The sequence below is a fragment of the Podarcis gaigeae genome (assembly GCF_964106915.1).
Source record: "Podarcis gaigeae genome assembly, chromosome: 1".
NCBI classification, from domain to species: domain Eukaryota; kingdom Metazoa; phylum Chordata; class Lepidosauria; order Squamata; family Lacertidae; genus Podarcis; species Podarcis gaigeae.
Genome location: NC_139678.1, coordinates 135937649 through 135951795, shown reverse-complemented (window position 1 = coordinate 135951795; position 14147 = coordinate 135937649).

Genomic DNA, 14147 nt, shown 5'->3' with positions numbered 1-14147 from the left:
ACAGGGTTTTTTATAGCAATATTTCTTTTCTTGTACTGATAGTGTCAGCTGAAACAAGGAACTCTCCTAATCTTATCCAAACATTCTATTATGTGTACAGTTGCTCCATGTTTTTGAATCCTATTTCCCCAGTATTGCAACCATCTTTGTGATAATAACCATTTCATCATACTTTTATTATCACTTTATCTTTTCTTCACATGCAAGAGAGATTCATGTGGTTTGAAGACATGACAAGACTGTGACAGTATCACTATGGCTTTAAAGAATCATAATTCTAAGCATGGAAGGGATCAGAAGGTCATCTCTTTCACTCTCCATCCTGTTGAAACTGTTCCAAACACAAGAATTCCTAACGGTTTATCTTGTATAATAGTTTTACAGCATGTCTTCACCTTTCAAATTATGATGCATCCCAAGCAAAGAGTAAGATTTTGTTGGTTAATTTGGTTAAAAGGGAAAAATGTAGATCTGGTATAATAAAATGAGGATTTCCTGGGTGCCTAGAGTACTTGGGGCAAGTACTATTTGGTGAGAGAGACTCAGCAGAGATTTAAAATCACAAAATATGCAGCAAAGGTGTAGAAATATAGGCTGTTAGATCTTTAAATTATCCCCTTCTAGTTTGCATCCAAAGTCCCCCACTTCCCTTAGCAAAGAAAGAGAGACCACACGTTTGGTAGGTTAAAAATGGTTTACTTACAAATTCTTCAGATTCATGTGCTTTTCCATACAGCAGCAAGAAAAGACAGGCAGTATAACTTAGGTCCCAAAATGGCTTGCTTAAGTGGGGTTCACATGATGGAAGTGAGAGAACAAAGAATTTGGCAGCACTTCCTCCCAAGGTGAAGGGGTGTGACCTGGCTATGCCTGGCAGAACAGCTTACTCTATTGTCTTAACCCCTTCATGCATTAATTAGAGTTAGGCATGTTGGTTATATGAGTATATCTCACAGATTTAGCATACCTTTTGTACCTGCAAGCAAAGAATAGATGTGCTGCCTGATCCTATGAATGCTAATTCGGAGATAAGTCCTCTGCGCTCAGTGAAGTTTACACATTAACAACCTTTATCATTAACAACCATTAACAATCTATATCGCTGTTGCTGCTGTGCCTCATAGCAAGAAAGAAATGTCTGGAGTTGTTTGTCTTTCCCCACTAAGAAAATCTTCCCTAAAGAGAAAATCTGAGTTTGCCCACCAAATGCAACGTGTGTCTGAAAATGTATTCCTTTTTCAGCTCATGAAATATTTTCTACTGTTCATGTTCTAGATAGATCAAACAGAACCAAGCTTGTGATATGTGTACTAAAGAGTAATAAACTTCTCAAGTCCTACACTTACATGCAACAGTAACACACATAAGTGATTTATACCATGTTTCGCCAAAGGATATATCTGGTTCTTTAATAATATTTTGATGACTCATTATTATAGAATATTCGGGGCATCAGCTGGGAGTAATGAGCAATTAAGAATAAAAATAAAGAATATAAAATAAAAAGAAGCAGTTTGAAGAAGATGAGCATTTGTAACAAATGACTTAAGTTCACCATGCAATTTATTTTTTTATTGCATTATATCCCACCATTTTCGCTAAGAAGCTCAAGGTAGCGTACATGATTCTCCCCCTCCTCACTGAATCCCCACAACAACTCTGTGAGGTGGGTTAGACTAACAGGCAATGACTGTTCTAAGGTCACTCAGTGTGAAGATTTGAACTCTGGTCTGCGAGGTCCGGGTCTGACTCTAATTGCTATGCCACACTGACTCCCTGTTTAGATGGTCTGCATTGTCTAGGCAGCATTCCAACCGTGGCCAATGAAAGCTTTAAGGGTACATATTTGGAGGAATACCTCCGAGCTGTCATGGGAAAAACACCTTTGAAAATGAGTAGGTGGAACAGTGATAACATCATATGATTAATTCCATAATGAGAGGTAGCATCAAATGTCATGTGCTGCCTCAGGTCAATGATTACTTAAGGCAACTGGAATATGCACTCACTTTTCCTGTTTCCCAGTGATTAAGCAGTGGCTATCTTTGCTGACTAAAAATGCTGTACAGAAAGCACAGCTTTGCTCAGGACGATCAACCCCTTATTTTTGGTCAGACTTTAAGCAGAGGAGTAAAATCACAGCAAATCATTGAAGGAAAGATAGGGTCAACATCTTTCCTTCACAATTTCTCCCCTGGTCAGTCGGGGAAGGTGAGAAAAGAGCCATATTTTTTCACCTTAATATTTGGGGAAGCTTGGGCTGCTTTGCACCAATAGTTTCACCCCACAATTTCATGTGAATGCACACCAACCAAGGTAATTTGTCCCTGTACTGGGTCTGTGCCTGAAAGTAAGTAGAGAATAACAGAGTTCTGGAGGTTTGAGACATATAGTGTTTGCCTTATGTCAAATTCTCCCCTCTTGTTTCCTTTTTTCTTTAAAGACGCCATGAGTAATTTCATGCGATCAATATTCTCACCATGAGGTGAGATACCATAGTTGGTGATTTATATCACTCTGTGATGTGTGCTCCCAATGAGGTGAAGTATTTTATTTATTTCATTTTTACCCCCCTCCCCCCGTTAGCCATAAAGTTCAGAGGACATGCCCCTCAACCAGGGACACCAGCCTTCGGAAAGGTGTAGCTTATTTCTTTCTCATTGTTTCCAGTAGCAGGGAAATCAGATATATCTATATAGATATATCGCAACTCCCTGGAAAACAACAGAGTGAAAGCTCAGTGGTGCTACCTGGCCAGAGAGAGAGAGAGAGAGCGGTGGCAGCAGCAGCAAGGATTGGATAAGCAGAGGAGGTGCCTTCACTTCCCCTGCCAAGCCTGTAGGATTCAATCCTGAGGCTTTAATCACAGATTATTATTTGTGTGTGTGTGTGTGTGTGTGTTTTATGGTACCACTGATTATATTTTTTTAATAAAGAAATAGAAATGAAATCCTGGTGTACTGAAGGTTTATGTCTATGATCTGTAAACAATCCCCCCCCCCCAAGCGCCAGTATTCATTTTTCTCCTCGGTTTTGAGTACAGGTGCACCTTTCCTAGTTTAAAAGATTTCCAGAAATAATGACAGTCACATTTCCTGCCCTGTCTCAACTGCCCCCATCCCTGTACTCATAACTCCTTGCAGTTCTACAGAAAAACAGAAGTATCAAAGATCAGGAAAAAGGTTTAGGTTAAGACCGTTAGGATGAAAGATAAGTTGTTAGGCAGCTGGAAGCCAAAACGTTTTATCTAAAAGAACAGGCCTAGCCACGTTTCCATCTTGATAAGTGTTAGATTGGACATTTTTTACTTCTTCTTTTTTACCACGAGAGAAAGAACCACCAGAGGAAAGTTTGTGTCAGGGTCTTTACTCCATGATTATCAGGTAGGCTTCATAAGTTCAGGAAACAGTCATATACGTATCTGGCTAGGGGTGCATATAATACCAGGTTCTAAAACACAATGAAATCATCAAAGCACGTATCTCTGAATTAAAGCACTCATTTCTTTGCATGGGTTTTGTGCTAAAGGACAAAAAAGTTCTCATTAACAAAGTGAAAGCAAATTAGCAACGTTCACTACATAAAACATTTTGGATGCTTCTAGCTATGTTTCTGATGAAGAACAAGATCTTGAAATGCAAGGGCTTCACGATTCTTTGCCCTGCTCCTTCAAAATGGCTACAGTAGTAGACTACCTTTGGTTTTTTGGTTTTGTGAGAATTACCCTTCTGCTAATTTTCATTGTTTTCTAGGTGACGTATGATCAGCATATAGAATTCAGAAACTTTGGTCCAGTGGCTTCTACGACTTCTCTGAAATGAGTTGTAAACCTTCACAGAAACCCTTGGGAGTTGCCTTTCCTTGGAACTCTCCAAGGAAAAGGTTTCCGTAATCTCCCATGGTTTGTTTGTATTCCAGTTGCGTCATCCTTACATCAGATTTGGTTAAACAGAGATCTACTAAGACTAGCAGATTGGGAAGAGGTAGAAAGCAGCGAACACACATCTCAAGAAGAGCTACCACTCTTCTTTTCCTCATCTTTTAAAAAGCCAACACTGAGCTGTCATGCTCATTCTTAACAAGCATTAATATATCACTTATAAATGCACCACTGGGACATGGGGCAGATGTTCTTATATGGGGCGGTGGAAATAAACATTTTCTTCTCTTGAGATTTGATTTTCATATTTCAGGGGATGAGGGGGGGAAATGTGTCCAACATATCCCCTCCTTATGCTTTTCATGCATTTTCCCATAGCTGTTCATAGCTTTGGTGCTCTGATCTGTTGCTGCTTCTCGGGCAAGGTGAATGCATTGTCCCCATGTGCCAAAGAAACTGTTACAGCCCCCCCCCCCACATTGTGCTGTGCTTCAAATGTCATGGTCTTTTGACCTCCTAGTTTAATATTTCTTTCTCCTCCCCCCAAAAAAAGAATTTGGTCCTGCTCTGCTGGATGAATTTCAGCTGTTGAGGCTTGAGGACGTGGACAAAGTCAAGTGTGTGATCCACTTTGCACGTACTCAATCCTAACCCCTCTTTGCTCAGGGTGGGATTGACTAGCTGGGTCCAAGAGTTGAAAACTGCCTTAATGGAGATGATGCTCTCAACTGCTCTAATGGAGGCAGTGGTTCAACTGCTGTTTTTAAGAACTCTACTCTAGATTCAGAAGAATGTAATAATTATCCCCCCCCCCCCGTTTCCCCTGCCTTGGGCATGCATTACAGCATGTGGTCCCTGCACAACTCCAGGATGAGACCATGTTTCCAGATCAATTTCAATAAGGTTCAGGTCTGGATTTGGCATTGGCTGCTTTGAGAGCCTTAAAAGATTACCTGCACCAGGGGAAAAGATGAAAGAGTGTCACCCTCCTGATTTTCGTGGCCCTCTCAGGAGCTTTTGATGCCACTAACCATGTTACAGTTATTTAGTTAAATCATTTGAACTGAATCCTTCCACTTCAAAGAAATGCCTTCTGGACTGGGAGCCTGGAGTGAGAATTGGAGGCACTGTGTGGCAATGGTTCTGATCCTGCCTGGATGGCATATTCCAGGTTCCGGGAGCTCAACTCCTTTGCATTTATGCTGTAGGGCTCTGCAAGTTCTGTGCTGTTGCCCCTGTTATTTAACATCTACACAAAACCACAGAGTGATGTCATCCAAAGGGTTGGGCGTGTGAAGTTATCAACATGCAGATGACACGGTAATAATAGATCATTAGCAGCTTCAAGATATGAGGCTGAAGTTAGACACTAGTTTCCGGTTCCTTACGCCTAGTTCTCAGCTTATTTTGAAGTCTGAAACAAGGTGAGCAGGCTCAGTACAGAAGTTTATATGCCCACGTTCTCTAAAAGCATTCTTTGGACTACCCAATGTCATATATTTCCATAACCAGAGGACCATCCCCTTTGACCTCCACAAGAATTCTCGCCACTCTCTCTTCCCGCAGAGCCTCAAGGAAGGTTATAGGTACTATGGGAAATTTTTGAGCTTGCAAGTGCAGCCTTGATGGAGCTTGTCCAGCTTAGGGGAGCAAACTACTAAAGTCACCTTGTCTGAGATACCCTCTAAACCAAAGCTTTCCAAACTGTGTGTCACAAGATGTTAGTGTGCTGGCTGCAGTGTGTAGTCATGCAATATGTGTCCGTATCTCTTATAAGGGGTTAGTTTAACCTCGAGTTTGCTGGGAAAACTGAATTACCATGTCACAAAATGATGCATGTCTAAAAAGTGTGTCACCAACATGGAAAGTTTGGAAAGCTCTGCTCTCAACAGTGAAGCTGGCCTTGCACACAGTCTGCCATCAGTCTCTTCCATATATTTTAACTGGCTATCATGTAATAGATAAGCATCAATTGTACTAAGACACTTGTTCCAACTTCTGCAATGTCCATGACAAGAGAGACTAAAGTCTTTTATGTGAGAAGTTTATTTTTATTGGTAAAATATTAAATAGTATACAGAATTAAAAACTGCACATACACATTTGAGAAATAAGTCTTGGACAAATTTTATGCTTGTTCCTGAGATTCCCTACATTTAATTCCAGTAGCTGTGCACAGTACAAACGTCCATAATATAATCATTTTCACAAAGTATTACAAAGTTTCTGCAGCTTTGTCTTGTTTATATACATAGTCAGACACTCTCTCTCATGCACTTTCTGCACTCATATCTGTATACAGTGCACACATATATGTACTGAACCATTTGTATGCATGTAAGCAAAAGGGGGAAATATGGCCAGTTTCAAGTACTATGCCATATAGCAGTTGTAGATGCCATTTTTAAAAGAACCCTTGCTTCCTTTACTCTAGAGTAGTACCATTTATTTTTAGCTTTGCCACTTTCTCTGCTAGAATGCTTCCAGAACTAGTGCTAGATCATTAGCTTCCCAGGCTTTGTGTGTGTGAAGACATAATGGGTCTACATCTCTCATACCTAGTAAGGGATGGATTGGCCAACTGATAATTTCCCCAGTTTTAAGAGAATGTTGAAACCTCTTTCGTGGCCAAGCTAAAAATTGGGACACACCTCTCCCAGCAGGATGAAGAGGAAGGGTAGGTAGTAACTGCAAGTCATTCATCCAAGCATTTCCCAATACCTGAATTTGTTCAATAAGGCCAGTTCCAAATGATCCACTGTTCAGCACTATTGCAAAGATACCTGATCTAAAGCCCTTTCAGATTTTTGTACAACTCCAAACCTTTTTATTCACCTTGAGCTCTAATGTTTGCGCCATGAATCGCCTGCTCATAACTGAGAATTTGTACAAACACTCACAAGCTAGGGAAGAAAGCATTAGGTCACATTCAATTTTGATACATGTCAAATTCAACCATAGGCAGACTAGGAATCCATGGAATCCCAATATCTTCCAACTCCCCAAACTGACTTGTTCATATTCTGCCTCCCCCTATCAAACATCTCTAAATATTCTGCCAAGAAATTACAAATACATTACAAAAATAATTAAAATGGATGTAAATATTCAAGATTTTTGAGGGGGTGGGGAATCACATAAGATAATAAAATTTATATTGAAGCCACTGCAAATTTTGGAACTACTTGACAAAGGATTGAGTGGTGACAAGAGCAAAGTTACAGGTTAATTCAGAAGAACATAATTAGAAACCTTGGTGGACGAAGTGCACATAATGCAAAATGCAGCACATCTCCTTCCTGAAACTTTCTGCCGCTGTGATAGATAAAAACCGTTTCAGAGGAGGCACTTCAAATATGCAAACTGGGTGAACTCTTTTTCCTCTTGAAGTGACGACAGTAATCGCTGCCAGTTCTTAAGTTCATATGCAACCACTAAGATTCCCAGGAATCTGAATTCTGCACTAAGGTCTAGAATATGCATATTTCAAATGTCAGCAGGAATTAGGTTTCCACTCTTGCATTTAATCATGCAGAATAGCAGCACCAGAATTCTCCAGAACAGGAATCCACTTATCCACGCACCAGCTAGCCAAGACTAAAAGCACACATAGAACCCAGATCCTCTCCTCACCCAGCAGAGCACAGATCCCTTTGCCAAAGCAGAGCAGCAGCAGCAGCAGCAGCAGCCATCTCTTTCAAGAGGTAGGATTGGTTCCTGCTGTTTCTTATCTTCTCTATTAAGCTAAGAGAAGACTAACTACTCAGTTGCAAGACCCACTATCTTCAAGACCTTCAGTGAACTTCAGACATTTGGCCTGACTAAGTTGGAAACCCAACAACTGGTGGATGTCCCTCCAATAAACCGTCAAACTCAAATGGAAATCTTTATGGAGTAACAGAAATAAAAGTTGAGCAGAGATTTTCAGCTTGCTCTGAAAAACACATACTTTAAAATCAGGTGGGAAACTCCCTCTTCTGAATGCACTTGACTTCTTTAAATAAAAATGCTTCTTAAACTTTCTTTTCTTTTGGCAAGTGCTTAAAATACAAGATTACTTTTGCTAATCTTGCACATGCGCTCTCTCTCTCTCTCTCTCTCTCTCTCTCTCTCTCTCACACACACACACACACACACACAAAAACACCCCCCACATAATCCCCCCCCAAAAAAAACCCCAGCAACCACTATGTGGTTTTCATGCTCAGTAACAGTTTCCCAAAGAAATTCCCAAGGATTTTCATTCTGTACCTAAATACATATTTACAGCACAGCAGATCCCACCTATTGAGAAATAGGCATTAAAATACACTAGATATATAAATAAAGCATGATATATAAAACAAGTCCTATCACAACAGATAAGGCAAGGAGAATTCAAAATCAGCTGTCCTGGTCAGAGCATGTCTGCCTGCACTCCTCTCCAGAAACAAATTTCCCACCAAAACAAAGCCTACACTAAGTGCTCTGAGTCTAACCCAGAATTTTCCAATCCAAAAGACGTTTTCAATGGGCACCTGCAACCTCTGGACAAGGCCCATTCAGGGAGGGAGGACATTAGCAATGTTAAGTGCCTTACCCAGGGAAAAGATTGCAGTCTTACCTAGGAGGAAACAAAACTGCACGGCCTTAACAAGCAACCTGCCGAGGCTGCTTTGCTCAAAGGCACACTTATGAAGAAAAATGCTAAGAAGAATTGGGGCCCCCTCAGCTGCATTCCAACCACTGAATTAATGGTAGTTCTCACTAGCCTTTGCTCAGCATCTACTGTTGCACTGCAAGGTAAGAAGAATTGGGAAGGTGCAGTTTTGGAATGCTTGTACCCACTCTATTTTAACCATTGTACCACATCTAGTTCTGAACAAAAGTCTCTGCTAAAACTGACTTGTTTTAACTGTGATCCAGATAATCCTTCAAGGAATGGCAGAAAAAACCCCTTGAAGGACAGCATACCAATCACACAGATCTGCTTTGTGCATCTGTAGGACAGAGTTGGGAATGTTCTTAGTCTTAGGCTGCAGTCCTATGCACGTTTACTTTGGAGCAAGTTAAACTGAACTTAACAGGACTTACTTCTGAATAGACACGCATTGGATCGCACGGTTCAAGAGAGAGAGGCAATGGCAGAGTCCAAGAGGACCAGCCAGTGCTCCATAAGAACTAAGTGTGCTCCACAAACCTGCACAATGCGCCTGGATTTCAACAGCAGGTGTGCCTGGGGCTCCTCAGTAGAGGAACTGAAGTGGAAACAGGTCTCTGAAGGTTCTTTTAAAACCACTTTCGTTTTTTAAAAATAGCCTTCACATTTAATTCCCTGCTCGCATGTTTGTTTAAGACTTTGAAGTAATAATTCAAATATTTAATGCACCGTAAGACTTTTAAGGGGGAAAGTATTGCACATGAATGGGACAACAGCCAGACAGGTTCCCCCACACCCCATCTTAAACTAAATTGTATGAATGATGGGTCCAAGCCTGCGCGCAGCAGGCTATAATCTAAAAACAAGTTCGAGAATGAAGCATCAGGAGCAGATTTGGCAGGTAGAAACCATACCCAGCAACAGGACAGACACAAAACCTTTCTTTTAAAGCATCAGGAAAGTGACATACTTTAAATCTTTCTAATCAGCTATGCATTAAAAGTTTCCAGTCGGTCATAAAATGATAAACATTTTAAGAGAAATGCACAACCAAAAATTTAAAGGAAGGCAAATATGCAGTATTATGATTCCACAGCATTGCCATCACTAAGTAACCTATGTTTGATAGTTACAAAGATTATTTACCTTTATATATATCTCAATATATATCTGTGTATATATATATATATATATATATATATCTCAGATCAACTGCTTTTTTCTTTTTTTAATACAAAACTACACTTGAGTACAAAAATATGTAAACAGACTGTACAACCAACAAAAAATGAAAAATGAAAAACAATACAACTCAAAGCTACAGGAAACAAACTACAACATGAGACCAAAACAAAACAGAGAGAAAATTCCTACATGTGACATGAAACATGAATATGGTCAAGATTTGAGAGTGCTTGATAATAGGTCAAATCTGTAATCACAGTTTCAAAATCTGAATTACTACAAAAATAACCAAAATCCTTCTCTTTTGTTACAGGCTCTCACAGACATGAACATCAAGTTCTACTATGTACTGTAAAGCAGAAATAAATCTGAAAAACAAAGGCCTGATTCCACGCTTGGCTCTCATGGGAGCTAAGTCCCTAAATATTTCCCACTGAAATCAACTGGGCTTCAATGAGCTTCGTGTTGGCTGGATTACGCCCCAATTTTTAAAAATGAAATCCAGATATTGTTTAGCACAAATATTTGCAATTGGTTTCTAAAAACCCAACCTTTCAACTTCGGTTTTGGGGGTTAGTTCTCAAGCCTTGGGAGCCATTAATCTCCTCTGCAAGCCCACGATCCTGCCAACTCCAGCTGCAGCTCCACTTAACATGCTGGTGGCTATTCTGGAGGCCCTGGGCTAGGAAGGAGAAGCTCAAGAAGAGGGACTGGGACCTTAGAATTTTATTCTGAAAAATAAAATGTTTGGCACCAAAACTGGCTTTCTAACCCCATTGCCTATTTCTAAACCCATTTTTCTATCTTTAGGAATTGCAATTTGAATTTATAAATAATCCTTGAATCATAGGATTGCAGGGTTAGATGGGATTCCAAGGGTCAGCTAGTCCACCCGCCCAATGCTGGAATGTCAGCTAAAGCATCCATGACAGAGGGCCAGCCAAACTCTGCTTAAAAACCTTCAAGGACAGAAAGTCCTCCATCTCTCAAAGGAGACCATTCCGCTGTCGAACAGCTCTTACTGCAAGAAAGTTATTCCTGTTGTTTAGTCAGAATCTCCTTTCTTGCAACTTGCAGCTACTGGTTTTGGGTTGGTGTTTAACTTAATTTCTTATATGGTGTTCAGTTACCATGCTTATGCTTGCACAGAAATCCCTAGATCAGATTTTCAGGGGCAAGCAGGGGTAGGAGAGGGAGAAAGCATTTGAACAAGATGAAATCCTTGCACTGGAACAAGAGACTTAGAGCTACATTGGATTCTACCTTTATTGTGTCCCAGGTAGCAGACAGTAAAAGATTTGATAATCTCTAACTTTCAGGGTTCCCCCCTCTGTGTAACTCTAAAAGCCCCACTAGTCCAAGGCAAACTTTCTTGCAATCTAGTTACTCTGGAGCTAGCACAGACACACACCCATTCCATCTCTATTGCAAGAGGCTTCTCCACGTGGCATGCAACTTTCAATAAAAAAACCACGCTCTCTTTGTAACACTCTACCGGAAATAATAAGAATGATGACGATGTTATTATTTGTACCCCACCTGTCTGACTGGGTGGCTGACTCTGGGTGGCTTCGAACAAATAAAAAAGCTTATGAGAAGGAGTTTCAAACAGTGCTCCATGGAACCCTACTGAGCATCTGATTGCAGAGTTTCCTGAATGGAAGGCCATCGAAAGACAGTTTGACCACCATTGCTCCTCTTCCTCTACAGCAGGCACATCCAACTCCCAAGAGACTGTGATCTACTCACAGTATAAGACAACTGCCAGTGATCTACCCATTTCCAGAGGGTTTTTTTGGGGGGGTGTGTGTGTGCAAAGATCGACCAGGGGAGATCGTGATCGACCTGTTGGACATTCCTGCAGCTGTTATATGGATGTTCTAGACCACAATTTCAGTCCAAGAAGGCCAACTGTGAGGGTCAACAGGCTTGATCAGCGCATAACATAAATTGTGTGCAGCACTGGAACAAGCCCCAGAATCCATGGGTAGGCATACAAGGTTTTAGAAGGTTCTTGGAAAATTCAACGCACTAAGGGTTTGCTGCCAATCAAAAGCCAAAACTGGGGAAATTGCTAATTTGTACGGTCAAGGCCCAATACAAAACAAGTGAATGAAAAATGAGTGATGTAACAAAACATATTTTTGTATCTCTAAGCAGCCATTTAACTGTGCCCTCTTACATACGTCTTCTCAGAAGTAAGCCCCATTGAGTTCAATGGGTCTTAATGTCAGTTAAATTTGTATACTTCATAGCCTGTAATTCTAAGAAGCCTAAGGTTAGGTTTCTGTCAGTTTGAAGTTTTCATTTAGGTGAAATTTAGTTAATTTTTCAAGGGTTTTGCTGAAACAAGAGTTTAAAGGTCAAATTAAAATTGAACCATCCGATCAAAATCAATAGAAGCATTTCCATTTTGTTTTACTTTCACAACAGAAGCATGCCCTGTTTGGAAAACAGAAAGATCTTCCAGTTTCAAAGCATTGTTATTAATAAAAACAAAAATCTCCTAAGCAATTTCCCCTCCCTCCATTATGTTAATGCTAAGTAATCAACTGAACTTAAATTGTGGGCAATTTTGCCTCTTGAAAATTGCCAGATTTCAAGCTTGACATAGAACCTATAGCAACCCAAATTTTAAAATAATTATGCTGATTTCACGTTGATGGAGATTCAAATTCAATTTCTTCTTTTTACAAGCTTATGGTATTTCACCCTTATTTTGACCATACTTTAGATTTCACTTTATATGCTGCCAAGCTTCAAAGCAGCCAAGCTGCAAGCCACAATTAGTGCCTCTGAGCTCAGCCAACCCTTCAACTAAAGTATTCCAATATGTTTTTAAGGACTGCAGCCTTATTAAAACATTGCAGAATACAAGTTTACCACACTGAATTCTTTGATCATTGTTCTTGCAATAATACTTCACACTGCTCTAATCAATATGCTATAATATTTTAAGAATATTGAATATAATTTAATCTAAACCCTCACTGTTTAAAACATGCCAATAAATACTTGTTGGGAGATGCATTGTGTGAGTGAGTGTGTGTGATAAATACAAAACGAATGAGAAAATCTTGAAAAGGTAACAGATGCAGTAACATCTATTACTCCTTAAAGACTTTCAGAAAATGTATGCTCAATCTCAGAATTGAACATTATCAGATTTGAATCATCTAGGCATTGCATGAGTTTCAGCAAATGTTCAATTTACATGATACTTAAAAAGTATCCCCATGTAATCTGTAGATTTGGTCATTAATTCCAGGATAAGTAAGATATCTGAATATGGTAGATCCCCTTTCCCCCTAAAACCCCTGGACTTGTGATTACCTCCCACTGTTGAAACTGCCAATAGAATGACTAGTTTATGTGCAGAAGGTGTCAGAAAGCCTGCATTTTATTAGGCTGGGATATATAAGGTCAATGGACTCACAGTTCTGTGGCTAAATCAGCACTGACACAGAGCCAAAGAGAACAAATAGGGAGGTTATAAGGACATATGTAATGCAGAGGTAGGATTCCTGCACTCAGCTCTCTCCAGACCATAGTATTGCTCTTCTGACAGATCTTACATAAAACAAAGGTTTTCTGATATTGCTAAGCCAGGAAGACCAATGTCAAATATACTGTTTTTTCTTCAGCAAATAATTTTGCTTATTGAAAACAGATCAGTACAGAAAGCAATGCCTCTTTACTTTCATCTCTAACGTTAATCAGCAGGAATGACACTTCCCCACCTGCCTCATATAGCCCAGTTTGACAGAGGAGTTCTTGGCAACATATGCCCCATTCCAGGATCTCACACCCTGTCCTTCTGAAACCCTTCAAGGATGCTGATGGACACATTTCTATGGGAAACAAAAAACATGCTAGAGCTGCCCACCCCCCAAAGACCTGTTTTGTGATTGGACTTCTTGCTCTCTGAGTTCTTCCAACAATTGTGGAAGTGCACATCATGCGGTGCAATGCAATGGTGGGGCTGATTCGGTGCGGACACAACTTTACTTTCAATAGTCATCTTTGTGAACAGCTTTTTGACAGCTCCCTTCCAGCATGGAAGCTTTTCAGTGGTATCAGTTCGGGGGTGGGGTGGGGGAAATAGTCGTTCAGAATGTGACCCGCACGACTGAGAGCAAGAAGGAAGAGTGTTAGTGGCAGATAGTTCTTCCTGAGCTCTGCCTGTACCATGATTGCAAATTACAAGAACAAAGGGAGATTATAAAACCATTCGGTTGAAAAAGACAGGGACTGGAATCCAAAGAGGCAACTGAGTGTGTCTCAAGTGTGCACCCATTGTTTTGTTTTTTCTGAGCGGCGTTTTTTTAGAATATTGCCAACCTGCTTTAGGTCATACAGCATGCTGGCAACCGGGAAGAGTGGAAACAGAAGGAATTGGTTGCTTTTTCCTTGTGAAAAGCCTTTTGCCTGATTGCCAAGCTG